This window comes from Passer montanus, unplaced genomic scaffold, assembly GCF_014805655.1.
Source record: "Passer montanus isolate IOZ18808 unplaced genomic scaffold, ASM1480565v1 scaffold119, whole genome shotgun sequence".
NCBI classification, from domain to species: domain Eukaryota; kingdom Metazoa; phylum Chordata; class Aves; order Passeriformes; family Passeridae; genus Passer; species Passer montanus.
Window position 1 is genome coordinate 208092 of NW_024358611.1, and position 15800 is coordinate 223891.

Here is a 15800-nt window from a genome sequence, read left to right on the forward strand (position 1 = left end):
AGGGAGATAGCTGTGTGCCTTGCAAGAGTGTCTTAAAGGTGAAACCTTTGCTCTGCATTTGGAGCCGTTTCAAAATGTGAATCCTAGGAACTATAGATTTTGTCTTCCATGGATTTTGGCAAGACAGTTGTTGGAACAGCTGAAAGGGAAATGAACCTGAGAGGAGCTTTTGACTTTGGTGAAACTCAATAGTTACTTTCCAGTAACAGGGAGGCATTAAAAAAAGGGCCAAACCTGGTGGCATCTGCAATTCAGACAGCATTTAATCCATGCTTTTTTTCTCCCACTACAGCAACCAGACTGGATCCAGGGTGGGATGTGCACACCTTGTGTATCTCCCTGCATGCTGAAGGATCTGGGGAAATGGTTGTGTAGTGGTTGAGCAGAGAGCTGGTCCTTAAAAGCTGTCCCTTAAATGTCTTTTAATGCCAGCCCAACTCATTTAATCTCACAGCGTTGCTCTCATGAATCTTTTATCACCTCCTACAAGTATTGTCCTGCAATGCCACTGAAACAGGTTGGATTTTAGTGTGAAAGTGGTGAAGGTGAAGAGATTAACTTAACTGAAGAGATGTTTTCCTGTGTCCAGAGGTAAATGTTGGAGAGAGGGAAGCACAGTGTGCAGGGAGGCTCCTCGCTGCCACCAGCCCACACATCCAATGAAAAACTTACCAAGACTTATTTTTATTACCCATTTCAGCATTATCTAATTCAGATATCTCCAGAAAAGGCTTCCACCTTCTCTCTGGCATTTCTGTGTATTGTAGAACAAGCAAGTTTGGAAGGGATCTTTGGAAGTCTCTAATTCAGTGTCCTGCTTGTGGCAGAGGTGGATGGGATTGCTCGAGGCTTTGTCCAGCTGAGGTTTGACTGTGCTGGGCTGGAGGCTCCACCAGCTCCCCAGTCATTGGTTTTCCTACTGAATATCCACACAGGAGGCTCCATCAGAAACCTTGCTGCTGTCCAGGCAATCAGCATCTGCCAAGGATGGTTTCAGAAGACAAATCAATGAGGTTCAGTTTGCCCACAGCACATCTTCTGACCCTTCATGGCCGTGGGGATGGATTCCAGGAGGATTTGCTCCATCCATCCCTGCCCACAGACTTCAGCTGGCAGCAAGGTGTTGCTGTCCTCTTTATTCCAGTTACAAACCCTCTTCAGGGTGAGTTTGTGCTGTCAAAATTAATACTCAGAAAGTGAGTGCAGGTAACCTTGGCTTCCTCTTGACTTGGCTGCTCACGAGAGCTTTCATTGCCTTTTCTTAATGAAGCCCTCACAATTGCTTAGAGACACTTAAAAGATGTTAATGTTGAAATAAAGGGATTAATTCCAGGCCTCCTGCTGCTCAACTTGTACGTTGGAATTTTGAGGAAGTGCCTTTTCCCCGCGAGGTGCAAACGGGCTTTGATCAGCTAAATGGGCTGGAACTGGTGGTGAGGAGCCACTGAACCCCTCAGCACCGACCTGCACTCGCCAGGCAATGGAAACAATTAAAATGGCTCCATAATGAGTAAATACACAGGGATCTGAGGGCATGGATATAGGCAGGTGCCTCAGGAAAGCCTGCCCTTTAAACCTGTTCCTGCTGTTGATTTTATTGATGATTGGATTGGTATTTTGACATTTCCGTGCCTTTGTTTCCCCACCTATAAAGGACTCGTGCCTTCCTTTTGGGTTATTGAGCTTGGCTGACACATATAAAAATTGTCAAGGTAGGGTGCCAAGCGCACACAAACTGTTTTATTTTTAGTGTCTTTTGAAATCTTGGACTTTTTGTTCTCCCTTTTATCTGTCTCTTTCTTTTTAATCACACCAAATGGAAATAAATTCAATCACAGCTGGTGCTGGAGAAGAATCATTAAACCCATCCAGCTGGCTGTCTCGGGGCCAGAGCAGGATTGTTCCCTACGCTGCATTTCCAAAGGATTTTATCTCCTTTAGTCCTGTGTTTGTGGAGTGATGAGCTCCTTTCACTTCTGTCGGCTCCCCTCATCGATCCGAAGGGGAAGGGCTATTTTTAGGTGGCTGTAAGTAAATGGACATCAGGCTCTGTGGAAAGGGGGCTGGGTTATTTTTGGAAACCCATCAGCAGCCCTTCTGGCAGGTCCTGCTGTGGGATTTGTCTTCAGCTGGGCTGTCTCAGGTTGTGGTGTCAATTCCCAAGGTTGTGAACCCGGTTCCTTGGATGGGATCTGCACTCTGAATGTGGAATTAGCAGCTGCTGGAGATGGTGTTGATGGCATCAGTTTCTGGGATTTAATTCCCCCTAAGCCAGGTTGGATGGGGCCCTGAGCAACCTGATCTAGTGAGTGGCATCCCTGCTGGAAGGAGATGAGCTTGAGCTCTTTTCCAACCCAAACCCCTCTGGGATTCTGGGATTCTGGGATTCTAAACCAGCCTGGATGGGAGGGATGCAGGTGGTGGTTGAGCTGCAGATTTTGGGGCAGAAGATGAGGTTGGCTTAGGGGGCAATGTGGGAGTGGAGTGGAGCCAGGCCATGGAGATGATCTCACAGAACCCTGATGAATGTGCAGACTGGTGGCCACAAAGCAGGTTTTGGGGTGCTCTTGGGAGTTTGGGGCTGTTCTGCTTCAGTGGATTGCAGAAGGGTGATGTTTCCTTGGTTTTGCTTAGTCCTTTTCATAAAAAAATTGTAAAACATGAGAACATGATTTAGGGTGGGCTTGACTCAGTGACCTCAGAGGGCTTTTCCAACCTTGATGATTCTGTGATTCCATCAGCATTTTGGGACATCTGTGCCACAGTTTAGTGTGGAGCTGATGCTGCTTGGAGCCACTGGGCTCTCCAGTCACTGAGCTGTGAATGTGCAAGGTGGAATTTGGGGGCAGTGGCCAAATCAACACCATCACTGTGGGAGCTCGGATAGCCCGAGCCGAAAACCTCCTGTGGGGGATTTAGCTGCACATTATCTTCTCTCTCTGCCTCAGCAAAGACACAAATCTAATTTCAAAGGTCAGAACATGCTCTCACCTGGGTGTTGCCAGCCTTTTATAGAGTGGTTGAAGGCCATTTCCTAAAATTAGCTGCTGCAGGGGAAAGCTGATACTGGCTCCGTATCAGACCCTTTCCAAAGCTCTGGATGATCATTTACTTGATTACTCCTATTGAAACTCATGGGTAAAAGGTAGGAAATGGAAGAAAACCAGAACCTGGTGCTGCTTCCTAATGGAGAAATAAAATCATGTGGGTTTTGGGGCAGAATTCCTCTTCTTGGTTGTTTTTCGAGGTGTTTTTTTTGTTTTCCTGAAGTTTTCCCAGGCAGGCCAGTGGCCTGCCTTTAGAATCAGACTTTTTTTTTTTGTTTTCCTCAAACTTCCTGGTGATCCAAACACGCTGGGGAGCTCTGGGAAGGGGAACATGTGACTCTGAAGGAGGCTGCAATGGTAAAGCACAGTCAGATCTGCTAAGCAACAGCATTGACACGTTTAAATAAATCTGCTGTTGACTAATATAGAGTGACATATTGAGAGCAATTAAAAAAAAAAAAAGGAAACTAGGCACAAATTTGGGAAATGAGTGGAATGGGAACAGAACAAAGATGTTAGAGAGGACGCTGGATAAAAGAGAGGGAGGGCTGCTCCACAAAAGGAGTGTTCTGGAGAAGCAGGGTGTCCATCAGGAAGGGGGGAGACAATAGCAGGAGTGCAGATTTGTGCTGGAATTATCCCTTGGCAGTGGGATCCTCGTATTTCTGCTTCCCTGCCAACTCTGCTGGCTGCCAGGATTGAAAAGATTTGTGCTGCCTGGTGCAGAGAGGAGCATGTGGTGGGATGTCAGGCAGCTTGGAGAAGGTAAGGTGGCACTTCTTGTTCCCGTGGTGGCTTTGGGGCTGCTGTTGCTTTGGATCTGCTGGGGTTGGGGTGTGAGTCCTGTCATTCCACATCCCTGTGGATGTGTGTAATGCTGGAGAAGGGAGCAGGGGCTGAATTAGAAAGGGTTGGGTTTGAAGCTGGTGAAAGGAAATCCCTTAAAATCACAGAATGGTTTGGATGGGAAGGAAAGCTCATCCCATTCCACCCCCTGCCATGGGCAGGGACACTTCCCACCATCCCAGGCTGCTCCAAGCCCTGTCCAACCTGTCCTGGGACACTTCCAGGGTTCCAGGGGCAGCCACAGCTTCTCTGGGCAACTTGCAGAGCTCATCTGTGGAAGTTGCTGCTGCAGGAAGCTGTGGAACTGAGTGCTTGGTGTGTTTTTCCTTTCCTTTCCCCCCACTTTTTTTAACATCTCAGACTCTCTACCATTGAGAATGTCTGTGATTGATTGCTTCAAAAAAAAATTTTGGTGGACAACTGTTGTTCTTCAAGGGAGAACTTCTTCCTACAACTCCTATTTGTTAATGGTTTGAGGGAAATTGTCCTGAATAAACTGTTCCATGACTCTGATTTATGGTTATTTTACACCAAAGTGGCTGGGAATGAGGAGTGAGGGGCTGAAGTGAATGGATCATTGACTTGATCTAATACAGCCACCCTAGTGCTTCCTTAATATTTTTTTTTGGATTCTCTGCAGAGGCCAAATTGAGTTGTGAATTTTGTACCATCTCTGACCTTGTTCCAGGCCAATGCCTTTGTGTCCATCCTCGTGGCACGTTCACAGTGGAGCTGTGTTTGTCAGCAGCTTTCCCAGCCCCTGGGATGGCTCCCCTTTCCCTGGCTGGCCATCAGGTGCTTCCTCTGGCCACCAGCAGCAGCCTTTGTGAAGTGATGGCAATAAAAACCTCACCCACTGTCCAGCCTGGGGTGGTGTGAGGCTGAAAGGGAGGGAGCTCTGCTGTCCCTCAGGGAAATTTTGTGCAGTCAGAACCATTCGTGGCTCCAGCGCTGAGATGAGAGTGAGATGGCACAGCTTGAGGTGCTGGGGCTGGCTCTTGTGTCCAAAATAACTGCTGGGAATGGCCAGCAGAGGCGTTTGTGGATTGCTCATCCATTAGCACCTCTCACCATCCATTTTCCCAACGGTCCCTGAAGTGAGCTGGAACCAGTTCCGTGAGCTGGAACCAGTTCTGATCTTTGGGATGATGGCTGGGAGACAGCAGCTTGTGTTGGAAGCAGTTCCTTCATCTGCATGAGCCTTGTGCTGGCACTGTGGCCCATTTTTTGAGCTGTTCTGATGACATTTGGCCCCTCTTCCCTCCAAAAATAGCTGCTGTGTGTTGGAGATTCCTGCCTGGAGGATTTGGGAGCCAAAGGAGCTTCCCAAATGTGCCCTCTCTGCTGACATTTGGGTTCCCTCCACCCCGTGCTGTGGGCAGGCAGTGGTGAGGGTTATTTGGAGTGCAGGTTTATCCACAATATCCTCTGGGAATTTCCCCTCCTGGCCATGGAATCACATTTATGATGTGAACCATTCAAAGCCCTACGAGCAAGCTCTGTCCTGAAAATCCTGCTGCCAGTCCAGGGGAGCTGTTAAAGCACTAACTCTGCAAAAACTTGGCTGCTTGGAGGTGCTCAGTGACAGCAGCAGTCTCGCCACTCGTGGCTGAAGCATTTGGGCTCGCTGTGATTGCAGCAGACAGATTGTCTCAAAGCCACAAGGTATTAATTGGCTTTCATGTTCGATGCCAGTTAATGAAAATTTCCTTAAAAAGACACATTGCTTAGCATTAGATGCTCTTTAATGTTGTCAGAGGGTTCTAATAAAGCAGGGCTTTGGCATCTGCTCTTACCTGTTAGTCTTCCAATAACTGTTGAATCCATCAGCTGCTTGCACTCAGATTTGAGACATGGAGCTCACCAAAGCAGTAACTCTGTATAAATGCTCTGGAAATAGGGAACTGAGGCTCTTTATGGGGTACTGGAGAACCCCATGGGAAACTGAAGGCATCAAACATTAAGAATTCAGCTTTGTTTGTGCTGCTCTTCCCAAAACTCACGGGGGCACGTTGGCACCACGGATGTTTTTCTCCAAGTACCGTGCTGAGCATTGCAGGGCCATTACAAGCACTTGACTAAATAATCATTCCAGCTCTTTCTCCAGCTAAGAGGACACCATTAAATTCAGGAGAGCAGCTGGGAAGTGCATTTGGACCAGGCTTTAAGCTTGACAAGTTTTGGGTTTCAAAGGCATTTTAAAAGTGCTCCCCCAGCTCACACGAGGGGAGCCATGCTTTGGTGCCTTGGCCTGGGAGGCAGCGTGGGAGCTAAAAAATCTATTTGTGAGTTTCAATTTACTCAGGATAAATCCTTCCCTGAGGATTGCTCTTGTTCTCTGGAATTACAGGCTTTGGCATGATAACGTTTTTCTCCTTAATTTGTCCCTTTTGCACTTAATTTGTCCCTTTTGCAGCAGCAAAACTCCAGCAGGAGAGAGGTCGAGGGTTCTTTTGGACCAGGAGATGTGTGGAGGGTGCAGAAGGAGCACTGAGGCAGCAGAGCTGTGAGAGAGGGAGGACAGGAGAGACCCAAATGGGTGGAAGTGGGATTTGGACAGCAGGGAAAAGCTGGTGAGAGAGGGGGGCAAAGAAAATGATCTCAGCAGCTGCGTTTTGTGCGGCCACTCCTGTATCCTGCAGCTGTTCATTAGAAATTCTGTTTATGCCACAGGGAGTTTTGGAGTCTCTGAAGCTGACACAGTTTTAATAGACAAAGACATTTTGAGTGCAGCACATCTGCTCTGGGATGCTAAGGAAGAGGCTCCATGCAGTAGTGCCATTGGTTGAAGCATTTCATCGTGCCTTTTTTTTTTTAAATTTCAAGACCTCTCTTTTATCCTAAAAAGTAATTTTTGAGGTCAAAAGAAGTGCTGTGTTTGCTCATTAAGTTTGCAGCCCTTAAACTAAGAGTCATGCTGTATTCTTGGTAATATCCCTGAGCTCCCAGCCCTGGGAGCAGGCAGAATCACAGAATCACCTCTGACTTGGAAGGATCCTAAAGCATTTCCCAGAAGTGGCCACCTCAGAGGTGTGAAGCACAAGCACAAACCTGGGGCAGGAGGGTGCTGCTGCAGAGCAGAGACCTTTGGTCAATGCTGCATTATTGAATATTTGGTGAGTAGGTCTTAAATTGATCAATTTCTTTCTCTGCAGGCTCCATCTAACCCTCAGCTTAACTTTTATAACCCGTGGCTTTCCAAAACCCATCTCATCTCGCTCGGAGATTGAATCCACCTTGTGCAGCTGAAAAGTTAATTCCTTCCTTCACCTCCAGCTCTGGTCAGGTTCCTCGGATCCCTCCTTGCCTGACCTCACTCTTAGCCTTCCAATAAACAGAACAGTGTCACTTTGCCCTTCCTAACTGCTGTTATTGCTACATCTGCCCCCAGCATCTTCTGGATATTTCCTATTTTCTCCCTTCCTGCCTCGGTAGGAGCAGGCTCCACGCTGGGTGCACGTGCTGAGTGGGGTTTGCCATCTTCCCTTCTGTCTTTTCCAAGGACTGGTCTTCTCCAGCCAGGAACAGCTTAAAAAGAGGTTTTTTTATTGTTTCTGATCTCTTGGAAGGGAAGCACTGGGCACCAGTGACAAGGCAGAGCAGAGCATGTGTTGAATGATCCGTGATCGGCATCCCAAATCCAAGCAGTGGCGCTTTGTGGGAATTTAATTACCATGGATTGTGCTGCTGTTTATCTCCTATCATCCACTCTGCTGCTGGTTCATGACTTCTTTAGAGGCACACGCACAGACCTCATGTGCTGTGTTCTGTCTTCTTGGGGTGTTTTGAAGTTTTTGGCCACGTCCACATCTGCAAGTCCCGTGGAGTGGAGTGTCCTGCAGGAACCTTTGTTTTATAGAATCCCAGAATGGTTTGGGTGGGAAGGCCCTCGAAGCCCATCTTGTTCCACTCCCTGCCGTGGGCAGGAACACCTTCCACTGCCCCAGGTTGCTCCAAGCCCTGGTTCAGCTTTGCTCAGGAGGGAGAAATGGAGATATACAGAGATACTCTGAGCTGGAGCCCCTCTGCTCTGGAGCCAGGCTGGGAGAGCTGGGGAACTTGGAAGGATGCAGGGAAAGCTCAGAGCCCCTTCCAGGGCCTAAAGGGGCTCCAGGAGAGCTGGAGAGGGACTGGGGACAAGGGATGGAGGGACAGGACACAGGGAATGGCTTCTCACTGCCAGATGGATGGGATATTGGGCAGGAATTGTTCCCTGTGAGGGTGGTGAGGCCCTGGCACAGGGTGCCCAGAGAAGCTGTGGCTGCCCCTGGAACCCTGGAAGTGTCCAAGAACAGGTTGGATGGGCTTGGATCAACCTGGGACAGTGGAAGGTGTCCAGGTGTTGGCATGGGATGGTCTTTCAGGTTCCTTCCCTCCCAAACCATTCTGGGATTTGAATTTCCAGCTTGCTTTGCAATAAACTGTGTGGGATAAAGCCCCACCTGCTGTATAAATACAACACATCAGGTGGTTTAACTTTTCTGGTGTGATTGATCAGGCTGCCTGGAACAGAACAGCTCCCATTTAGGTGGTGATGAAACATCTCCAAAAAGTGCAGGAGACCCTCAGCTTGAGGCTGTGGGTGGGTGCCCACCCCGTGCAGCTGAGAGAGGAGGGAGGAGCTGGACACAGCAGCAGGGATAACCTGGGAGAGGTCAAGGAGTGTTTCAGGGAGGGAGGGTACATTTGGAGCTGGTTAATTTGGCCACGTGGCACTGATGAATGTCACTGGACCTTGCTCAGATATAGCAGCCAGGGCTCCCAGGTTTCTCTTGGCTTTCCCTGGATGAGAATTTCCCGGTGTCCCTGGGTGGTGAGGACTCAGTGCTGAGCTGAGCTGAGTGATTTCATGTTTGGTGGAGGCCTCTCAGTGGAGGTGCTCACTCTCCACAACTGGTTTATTCCCTGTGTGCAGGAAAGGGCCAAACTTTCCATAAACCCCACACAGATGGATTATTTTCCATAGAAACCCACCCGGCTGAGTGAGATGCTGTTAAACACTCCATGTAATTCTGTGCTTTTCAAGCAGTTTTTCCTTATAACTTCCCCAGGACAACGAAACTTTTAAATTTCTGCTTAATTATGACCTGAAGCTTCTGTCAGAGAGCAGGAGCCTGAACCTGCCACGTGGTTATTTCCTGCTGTGGGAGCAGCAATGAGGGAGTTTTAAGGAGGTGAGAGAGGCTTGTGGTTTAGCCTTGGGGAAAATAACGTGCCTGAGCTATCTAGGGCTGGAAACCACAAAGAATGCCAAGGATTTGAGCTGTCTCATGGAGTCAGTGTTTGGGAAACCAAGCTCTCTCTTCCTGCCTGGAGCTGACCTCCTCCTGCTTCTCTCATGTGACGGGGAGCGCCCGGCTCTTGGCTGTGGTTTAACCTCAAGGGAGTTCTTGTTCATTAATTACTTCAAGGTAAAAGCAAAGAGAGGCTTTGCTTCCTCCCACACCTAATTTATCCCTTTTTGAGGCGAGTAAAAGCTTGTGCCACTGCATCCTGGAGCATCCTTGGTTTGCTTCCCACGTCCCAAAATATCTTCAGCACTTTGTAAGCGGGAATGTGGTGAGCACTACAACATCAACCATGGTGATTTTAGGGATTTTCCAGCTTTCTTGGAAAATTCTGCCCTGTGGTCCCTTGCTCTGGGCTTTGGAGAGGAGAGGGGTGAACTTTGCATCCAGGATTTTCTGCCACTCCATCCCACAGGGCACAGAAGGATTTGCTCCTAAGCTGGATGCTCCTTTGAGCAGAGAAGTGCTTGTGTACAGCCTGGAAGAATAAATAAAACCCTGTGACTGGTTTATTACCAGCAAACAACACTAAATAATAAATTTAAGAGCTAAAAGCTCTATATGTAAAGTAGATTTCACAATGCATTATGCAAAAAGCAGAAGGGCACTGGAGAAGGAATCCACTGGAAGAAGGCAGGCTGGGAAGATGAATGATCTTGCAGACAGGACAAGGAGATGTGCAGTGAATCCTGAGCTGGCTTGGCTTCTCAAGTGACCTTGGGCAAGCTCTTTCTCCACGCCTCCATTACCTGCTCTCTAAAACCAGGATGTGGTTTTGCTGTCTCCAGGATTTCATCAGAATAAACGAGTGTGAAGCACTTGGCTGAGCTCGGCCGAGGAGCGGGGACAGCCTTTGGCAGAGGGCAGAGCTCAGCTACCTCTGAGCACCTGGGGGAGAGGTTTCTGTGTTTTCCCAACTCTGAGCATCTCCTAGAGCACACCCATGTCCCAAAGCCTAGATGAGAACACAGAGCTGAGAGCCAAACTCAGTTCTTCACTCGTCTGCCTTGAAGGGTTTGAGGTCACCTTGGCTTTGTGGAGGCAGAGATGGAGGCCTGGGGGTGCCCAATTTCCCCTGGGGGCTGGAGAGAGGTGGTGTCAGAGCTGGGGGCAGGCTCAGGACATCTTACCTCCAGGTTTCTCCTCACATTTCTGAATGGCTGCCACCTGGGAGCCTGGACACAGAGCCATGCAATCATTTAGGTGGGAGAGGACCTCGGGGTGTCTCTGAACCTGGGCGTTGTACAGTGAGTTTTGAATCTGTTGGCCTCATATTCTTCTTCAAATCCTGTTTCAAGCTCTTTCCCTGAGTGCTCCTAACTCCTGCTGGATGATCCTTTTCTCCCTTTGAAACTCCTGAACCCTGTCTGTTGCCACCAGACCTGGTGTGTCTCGGGTTTCTGTGTTGAGATGACCCCAAGGTGTTAGAAAATCTCTTTTTTCCCAGCCCCACGAAGACTGAAGAAGTCGAGATTTGACAGTTCTGCTTTCCAAGGTTGTTTATTTTTTCTTATCTATTACATTCTTTCTCTGACCTGCTGAGATCTGTCCTGCAGCTCTGGCTGTGGCACAGCGCCTGCCCTTGGGGTGGTGTTAACTTTTTATACTGAAAACTACACGTACTTTATTTACAATAATTTTCCAATATCTATCACTTACGTTAGACAGTCTGTCTCTACTCTAAACCAATCCAAAAGTGTCACCATCCCAGCAGAAGATGGAGGACAAGAAGAAGGAGGAGAACAACAGGACACACCCAAATTCCTCCATCTTGCCTCTTGAACCCCCATTCTAAAACCCCAAAATTCTACTTTTTCACCCTGTGACAAATTAACTATCATTGTACTCAAACTCTTGTGGCTTTTGAATCTTCACACAAAGTTGGGGGGTTTTTTCCATGGAGTAAAATCAAAGGCATGGGTGTTTTTGACTCCGTGCCAAGGTCTCTGAGACCTTTGCCAGGGTCTCGAATCACCCAGGGCAGCCAGAGGAATGTCCTGGGTCCTGCCAGGTGTGGTGTAAACCAATCCGTGATCCAAAGCCCCAGCATTCCACGTGCTCAGAGCCAGCTGTTGATATTTTTTGGCTCTTCCTGCTTTTCCCCTCATCATTCCCTGCAGCTGGGAGGAGAGAGGAGAACATCACTTGTGTGCTGTGGTGACAGGAGTGAGCGCCCTGTCACCCCAAGAACTTGGGTTGGAAAATTCAGAGTTCCTCAAATGCCACTTCTAAAGCCACTGCCTTCTTCAGCACCTCTGGTTTCCCACTTTTCCAGGCTGAGCACATGGAGGGGCTCATGGAGCATTTTTCCAGGATCTCTTTACCCCACACATGCCCACGTGGATGAGGAGCAGGGCTGGGAGCAGGTTTGGCTTTGCATGGAGCTGCAAGCGTGCAGAATGTTCCTTGCTTTGGATTAACCTCCCTAAAGGCAGGGATGCAGTTTATCCCTGAAATTTCCAGATTACAGGACCTTTTACCTGTGCATACAACAGCATTGATCTCATCCTGGGGGAATTGCTCTGTACCTGTGAGCTCTGGAGATGGTACAAATCCCCCAGGATGATCCCTGAGACTGCTGCCTGCAATTTCAGAGTGAAATTTCCATCTGCTCCTTTGATGGATCTGCTCCCAACCAACCTTAACTTAAAGCACACACCTGATAGATTTATTCTTCTTGTTCAACTGCTCCTGTTCCCAAAGTGATTGGGAGATTTGGGATGTAATCCTTCCGTTTGAGAGCATTAGGAGATGGAATGTTATCATTGCTGAAGGCTTGTTTGGAGTTACTTTTCTTCCACTACAGCCTGTTCTGAAGGGGAGAATATGCTGTATTTTTATTTTCTCTCTTTGATTTCATTCCTAATGCTGATGAAGGAGAGACTTGGCAATAGAAGGTGTCTCTCCAAGCCCAGATAAAGCACGGGAGCCACTTCCACACTCCCTGAGGTCCTTGTCTGTTTGCCAGGAGGGAGCTGGCGTGGCAGAGGTGGGTTTGTTCTCCATGGAAAGCAGCAAAATTTTGTGGATGATAACACTGTAGACCCCTCATTTCTTAAGGAAAGAGAGCCAGGATGAATGTGGATGCACACAGAGAGTTTGGGAACTGATTTAGCAGATGCAGGAGGATCCCTGTGGATTTTCCTCCCTACAGTGCCACCACGTTCTGCCTCGTAGTTGTGCATTGCTCTGCTGAGCTCTGAAGGACCACGAGTTTAAATTTTCCAGGCTCTGTTCACAAATATGCTGAGAAAGGAGCAGTATTTCCCTAATTTTATAGGGAGATGGATAACAGGGGTGTAAGCAGGGAGGAGTAGGTGTGCTCAAGGTAATGGCTCCACAAACACTCACAGATCAGACCTGCTGGGTTATTTCTAGAAATTCAAAAAAGAGGGAGAACCTCAGGTAATTCCCATAACTCCACTGGCACAGGGAGCTGAGGAAAGCTGTGAATGCAGCCCAGTCTTTGACAGTGTGCTCTGAGCAGCTGAATTTCGTGGGAGAAGGAGCTGCAGTGCCTGAGAATTCAGTCAGGTTGGCATTTGGGAAGAGGCTCTGTAATTATTGATCTCCTGGTCCCCTAAGAGCTCTTTCTGCCTCTTTCTGTGTGTGTAATCAGCTCCATCAGGCAGCAACATTGTGCTATAACATCAACAGGAGTTTTCAGTGTGGAGCTTGGTGAGTTTAAAGAACTAAATAATACTTGGGAGAGAGAGGGATGAGTTGGCTGGAAAGCCCAGCAGCTATCCTGCTTCTCCTCCTCCCAAATTTCTTTTTGGGAACGATGGGAAATCAGCAGCCTTTTTCCCCAGGGCTGATAAACACATCCCTGAAGTTTCTCTTGATAAAACCACAGATTGGGTTTTTACTTTGTCTTTTTTTTTATAAGTCCTAATGGCAATGTGTGACAACCTCAGGCTCAATTGAGTTGATGAGAAATAAAGTCTTAATAGTGAAGAAGAGTCCAGGAGTGTGTTTAAAGTGCTCATTTTATCACCAGCACATATTTCATACTGACAGTCCATACTTTTAGCTAATCCCAAGCCACGTGTGGTGCATTTTAAATCCCTCCTCAGCCTGCTCTGGTCTTTCCCTCGTAGTGTTTTCCAGGAGAGCAAAGGAGTCACACTGGCAACCTCAGACTTCTGAGCACAGGGATATTTTTAATTCACAACCCATATTTTGAGGTGAGGAGGATGATTTTTGCTCTGTGTCAAGGCAGGGAAGGAGCAGAGGAGCCACTGTGGCAGAACAACTGCTGAGAATCAGGCGTGGGGTGATGGATTTGGCTTTTCAAGAACCCCAGTTGCCATTTTAGGGAGTCCAGTTTGCCATTTCATCACCAGTTATGACTCATAAATAGCCAAAGTAACCACAAAGGAATAAGATTTTGATGCAGTCTTACCTTTGAGGCTGCAGTTTTTTGTGACCAGCCCAAAGCAACATGTCCATGTGTCCACATTTAGGATCCCTCATTTCTGTGTTGCCTCAACACCCTTTGCAGCATTTGACCCCACTTACCCTGTGGCACCCCAAACAAAAAAACCCAGCAAAGCTTGTTTTCCCCACGTGCCCCTTGAAGTTAAGCTGATTTTTAGATTCTGGTGGTGTTCCAGTGAGTGTGTGCTTTGGCATTTCTCTCAGGGAAAGCATTATTAGGGCAGCTCATCTCCTGGCCAGCTGTTTGCAGAAAACTGGTGGCAACTGGAGGATCTTTGCAGCCCCCGTGAGACCTGAAATAGCAGGGACTGGCACACACACCCAGCATGAGCTTCACTTCCTGCAGAGGGCCTGAAAAGGCAGGGGGAAAGAAAGAAAAATAAATAAAATAAAAGAAAAGCTTTTTTAAAATTATTTTTTTGCCTTCAGTTGCATGTTGGTGCTAAATCCTGCTGCTGGGCAGAGCAGTCCCAGAGGCTGGAGCCTCCCATCTGCCCACAGCCGTGTGCTGCCAAGATCCAAGAAAGCTGATTTAGCCTTTTGCTGACTTTTTAGCCCCTTTATCCTCCTGGCTTTCCGAGATTTACGCCGCTGCTGTTTGCCAATGTCATGAATTTCAAATCTGCCTCAGTTTTTAAGCATTCATTCTGCTGTGCAACTGGGTTGTGGGTGACGTTGGTGGGAGGGGATGGCAATCCCATTTAATCATGGGGTGTTAGGTAAGTGACAACAAATTGCTGTGTAACAATAGCCCTGGGGATTGTGCTTTATTACCCCACATATTTCCCCTCTTCATGATGATTTTTCATGGTCAAAATCGAATTTCCCCTTTATTTTCTCTGACATTTACTTGAGTACAACACTGAAAATTCCTCCTGACTTCTCTCTGCTGCAAATTTTCCCTTTTATTTTCTCTGACGTGTACTTGAGTACAACACTGAAAATTCCTCCTGACTTCTCTCTGCTGCTTTAAGGTGAAATTTTTTGCTTTGGCCCATTTCCAGATCTCTCTTTCAGCTGAGATTTGCTTCCTCACCTTCTTTCTGGGAATTCTTGATGAGTAGATGAGAGAGGCATTAAATAGATTTAGTGAAAAATGACCGTCACCAGCGTGGATGACTTTCTTCTAATTAAAAATTGAAACGGAAATGAATGAGCTTCTCTTGAGGCCGTGCAGGAGCTGGTGCTAAGCTGAGCTCTATATTCATCAGTGGTGTGGGAAGTCCAGTGTATGAAAGAATATCCCAGAAACTTCAGTACCTTGGAGGATGCCAATAAAAGGGGAGATTTTCTAGTGACATCATATTGTTGTGGCCTAGATTTAAATCTTTTGGCCTAGAGCTGAGGCAGAGCTGAATTTCATAGGATCACAGAATGGTTTGGGTGGGAAGGGACCTTAAAACTCATCCAGTGCCACCCCCTGCCATGGGCAGGGACACCTTCCACTATCCCAGATTGCTCCAAGCCCCATCCACACTGGCATGGGACACTTCCAGGGATTCAGGGGCAGACAAAGCTTCTCAAGGCCTCCCCACCCTCATAGGGAACAATTTCTCCCAGGAGGTTCCCAACACATCCTAACTTCAGCATCTTTGCTTTGATGGACGGTGTTGACTTTTCCAGCGTTGGCCAGAAATTCCCTCATGTACAGCCAGCCAGTTAATCATAACCAACACGAGTGCGTTCCCTTTAAACTTTCTCATGCAATGAATCCAAATTTTCCAGCAGGAAATGAAAGCAAAACACTTCATCTAAAAATTCCTCATCAGCTCTAGTCACCAGAGCAGAACAATGGCGATTACACTCAGTTATGCAGTGCAAATTCCCAGCACCGCTGCGTCCCGGGATCACAGCAGGGCGGGCACGGAGAGCAGGTCTACATCACCTCCTCTGCTTTGGGTGTGAGGAGAGGTGAGCCTTTAAGGTGGGAAAAACAGGGATCCAGGTCCAGGGCTGAGGAGGTTGTGTGGTCTGGAGCAACCCTACACAACCCTAATGAAGAGCAGAGCGCCTGGAGAAAGCTGTGTGTCCACATCTCATGGATCCCGTTGCCTTCTCAGGTGACACCCCAGAGCTTGTTCTTCAGAGAGAGGACAATTGCTTTTAAATCTAACCATGTCTTAGGTCACTGATGGGTCATTTTGGTTGTGTTGCCTGACTGCGTGGTTGTTCTCTTGTA

At 47.8% G+C, this 15800-nt stretch overlaps 1 protein-coding gene across 4 annotated transcripts in view; it reads left to right on the forward strand.

The window, feature by feature from the left end:
- EXTL3 (exostosin like glycosyltransferase 3) overlaps positions 1 to 15800 on the forward strand; it is a 115471-nt gene that overhangs the window by 73229 nt on the left and 26442 nt on the right. The window contains exon 1 of one of the 4 annotated variants that reach the window (XM_039697594.1): positions 3684 to 3812. The exons of the other annotated variants lie outside the window; for them this stretch is intronic. The gene's annotated coding sequence lies outside the window, so the exon portion shown is untranslated. Of the gene's footprint in view, positions 1 to 3683; positions 3813 to 15800 lie in introns of those variants that run through there. 4 annotated transcript variants of the gene reach the window in all.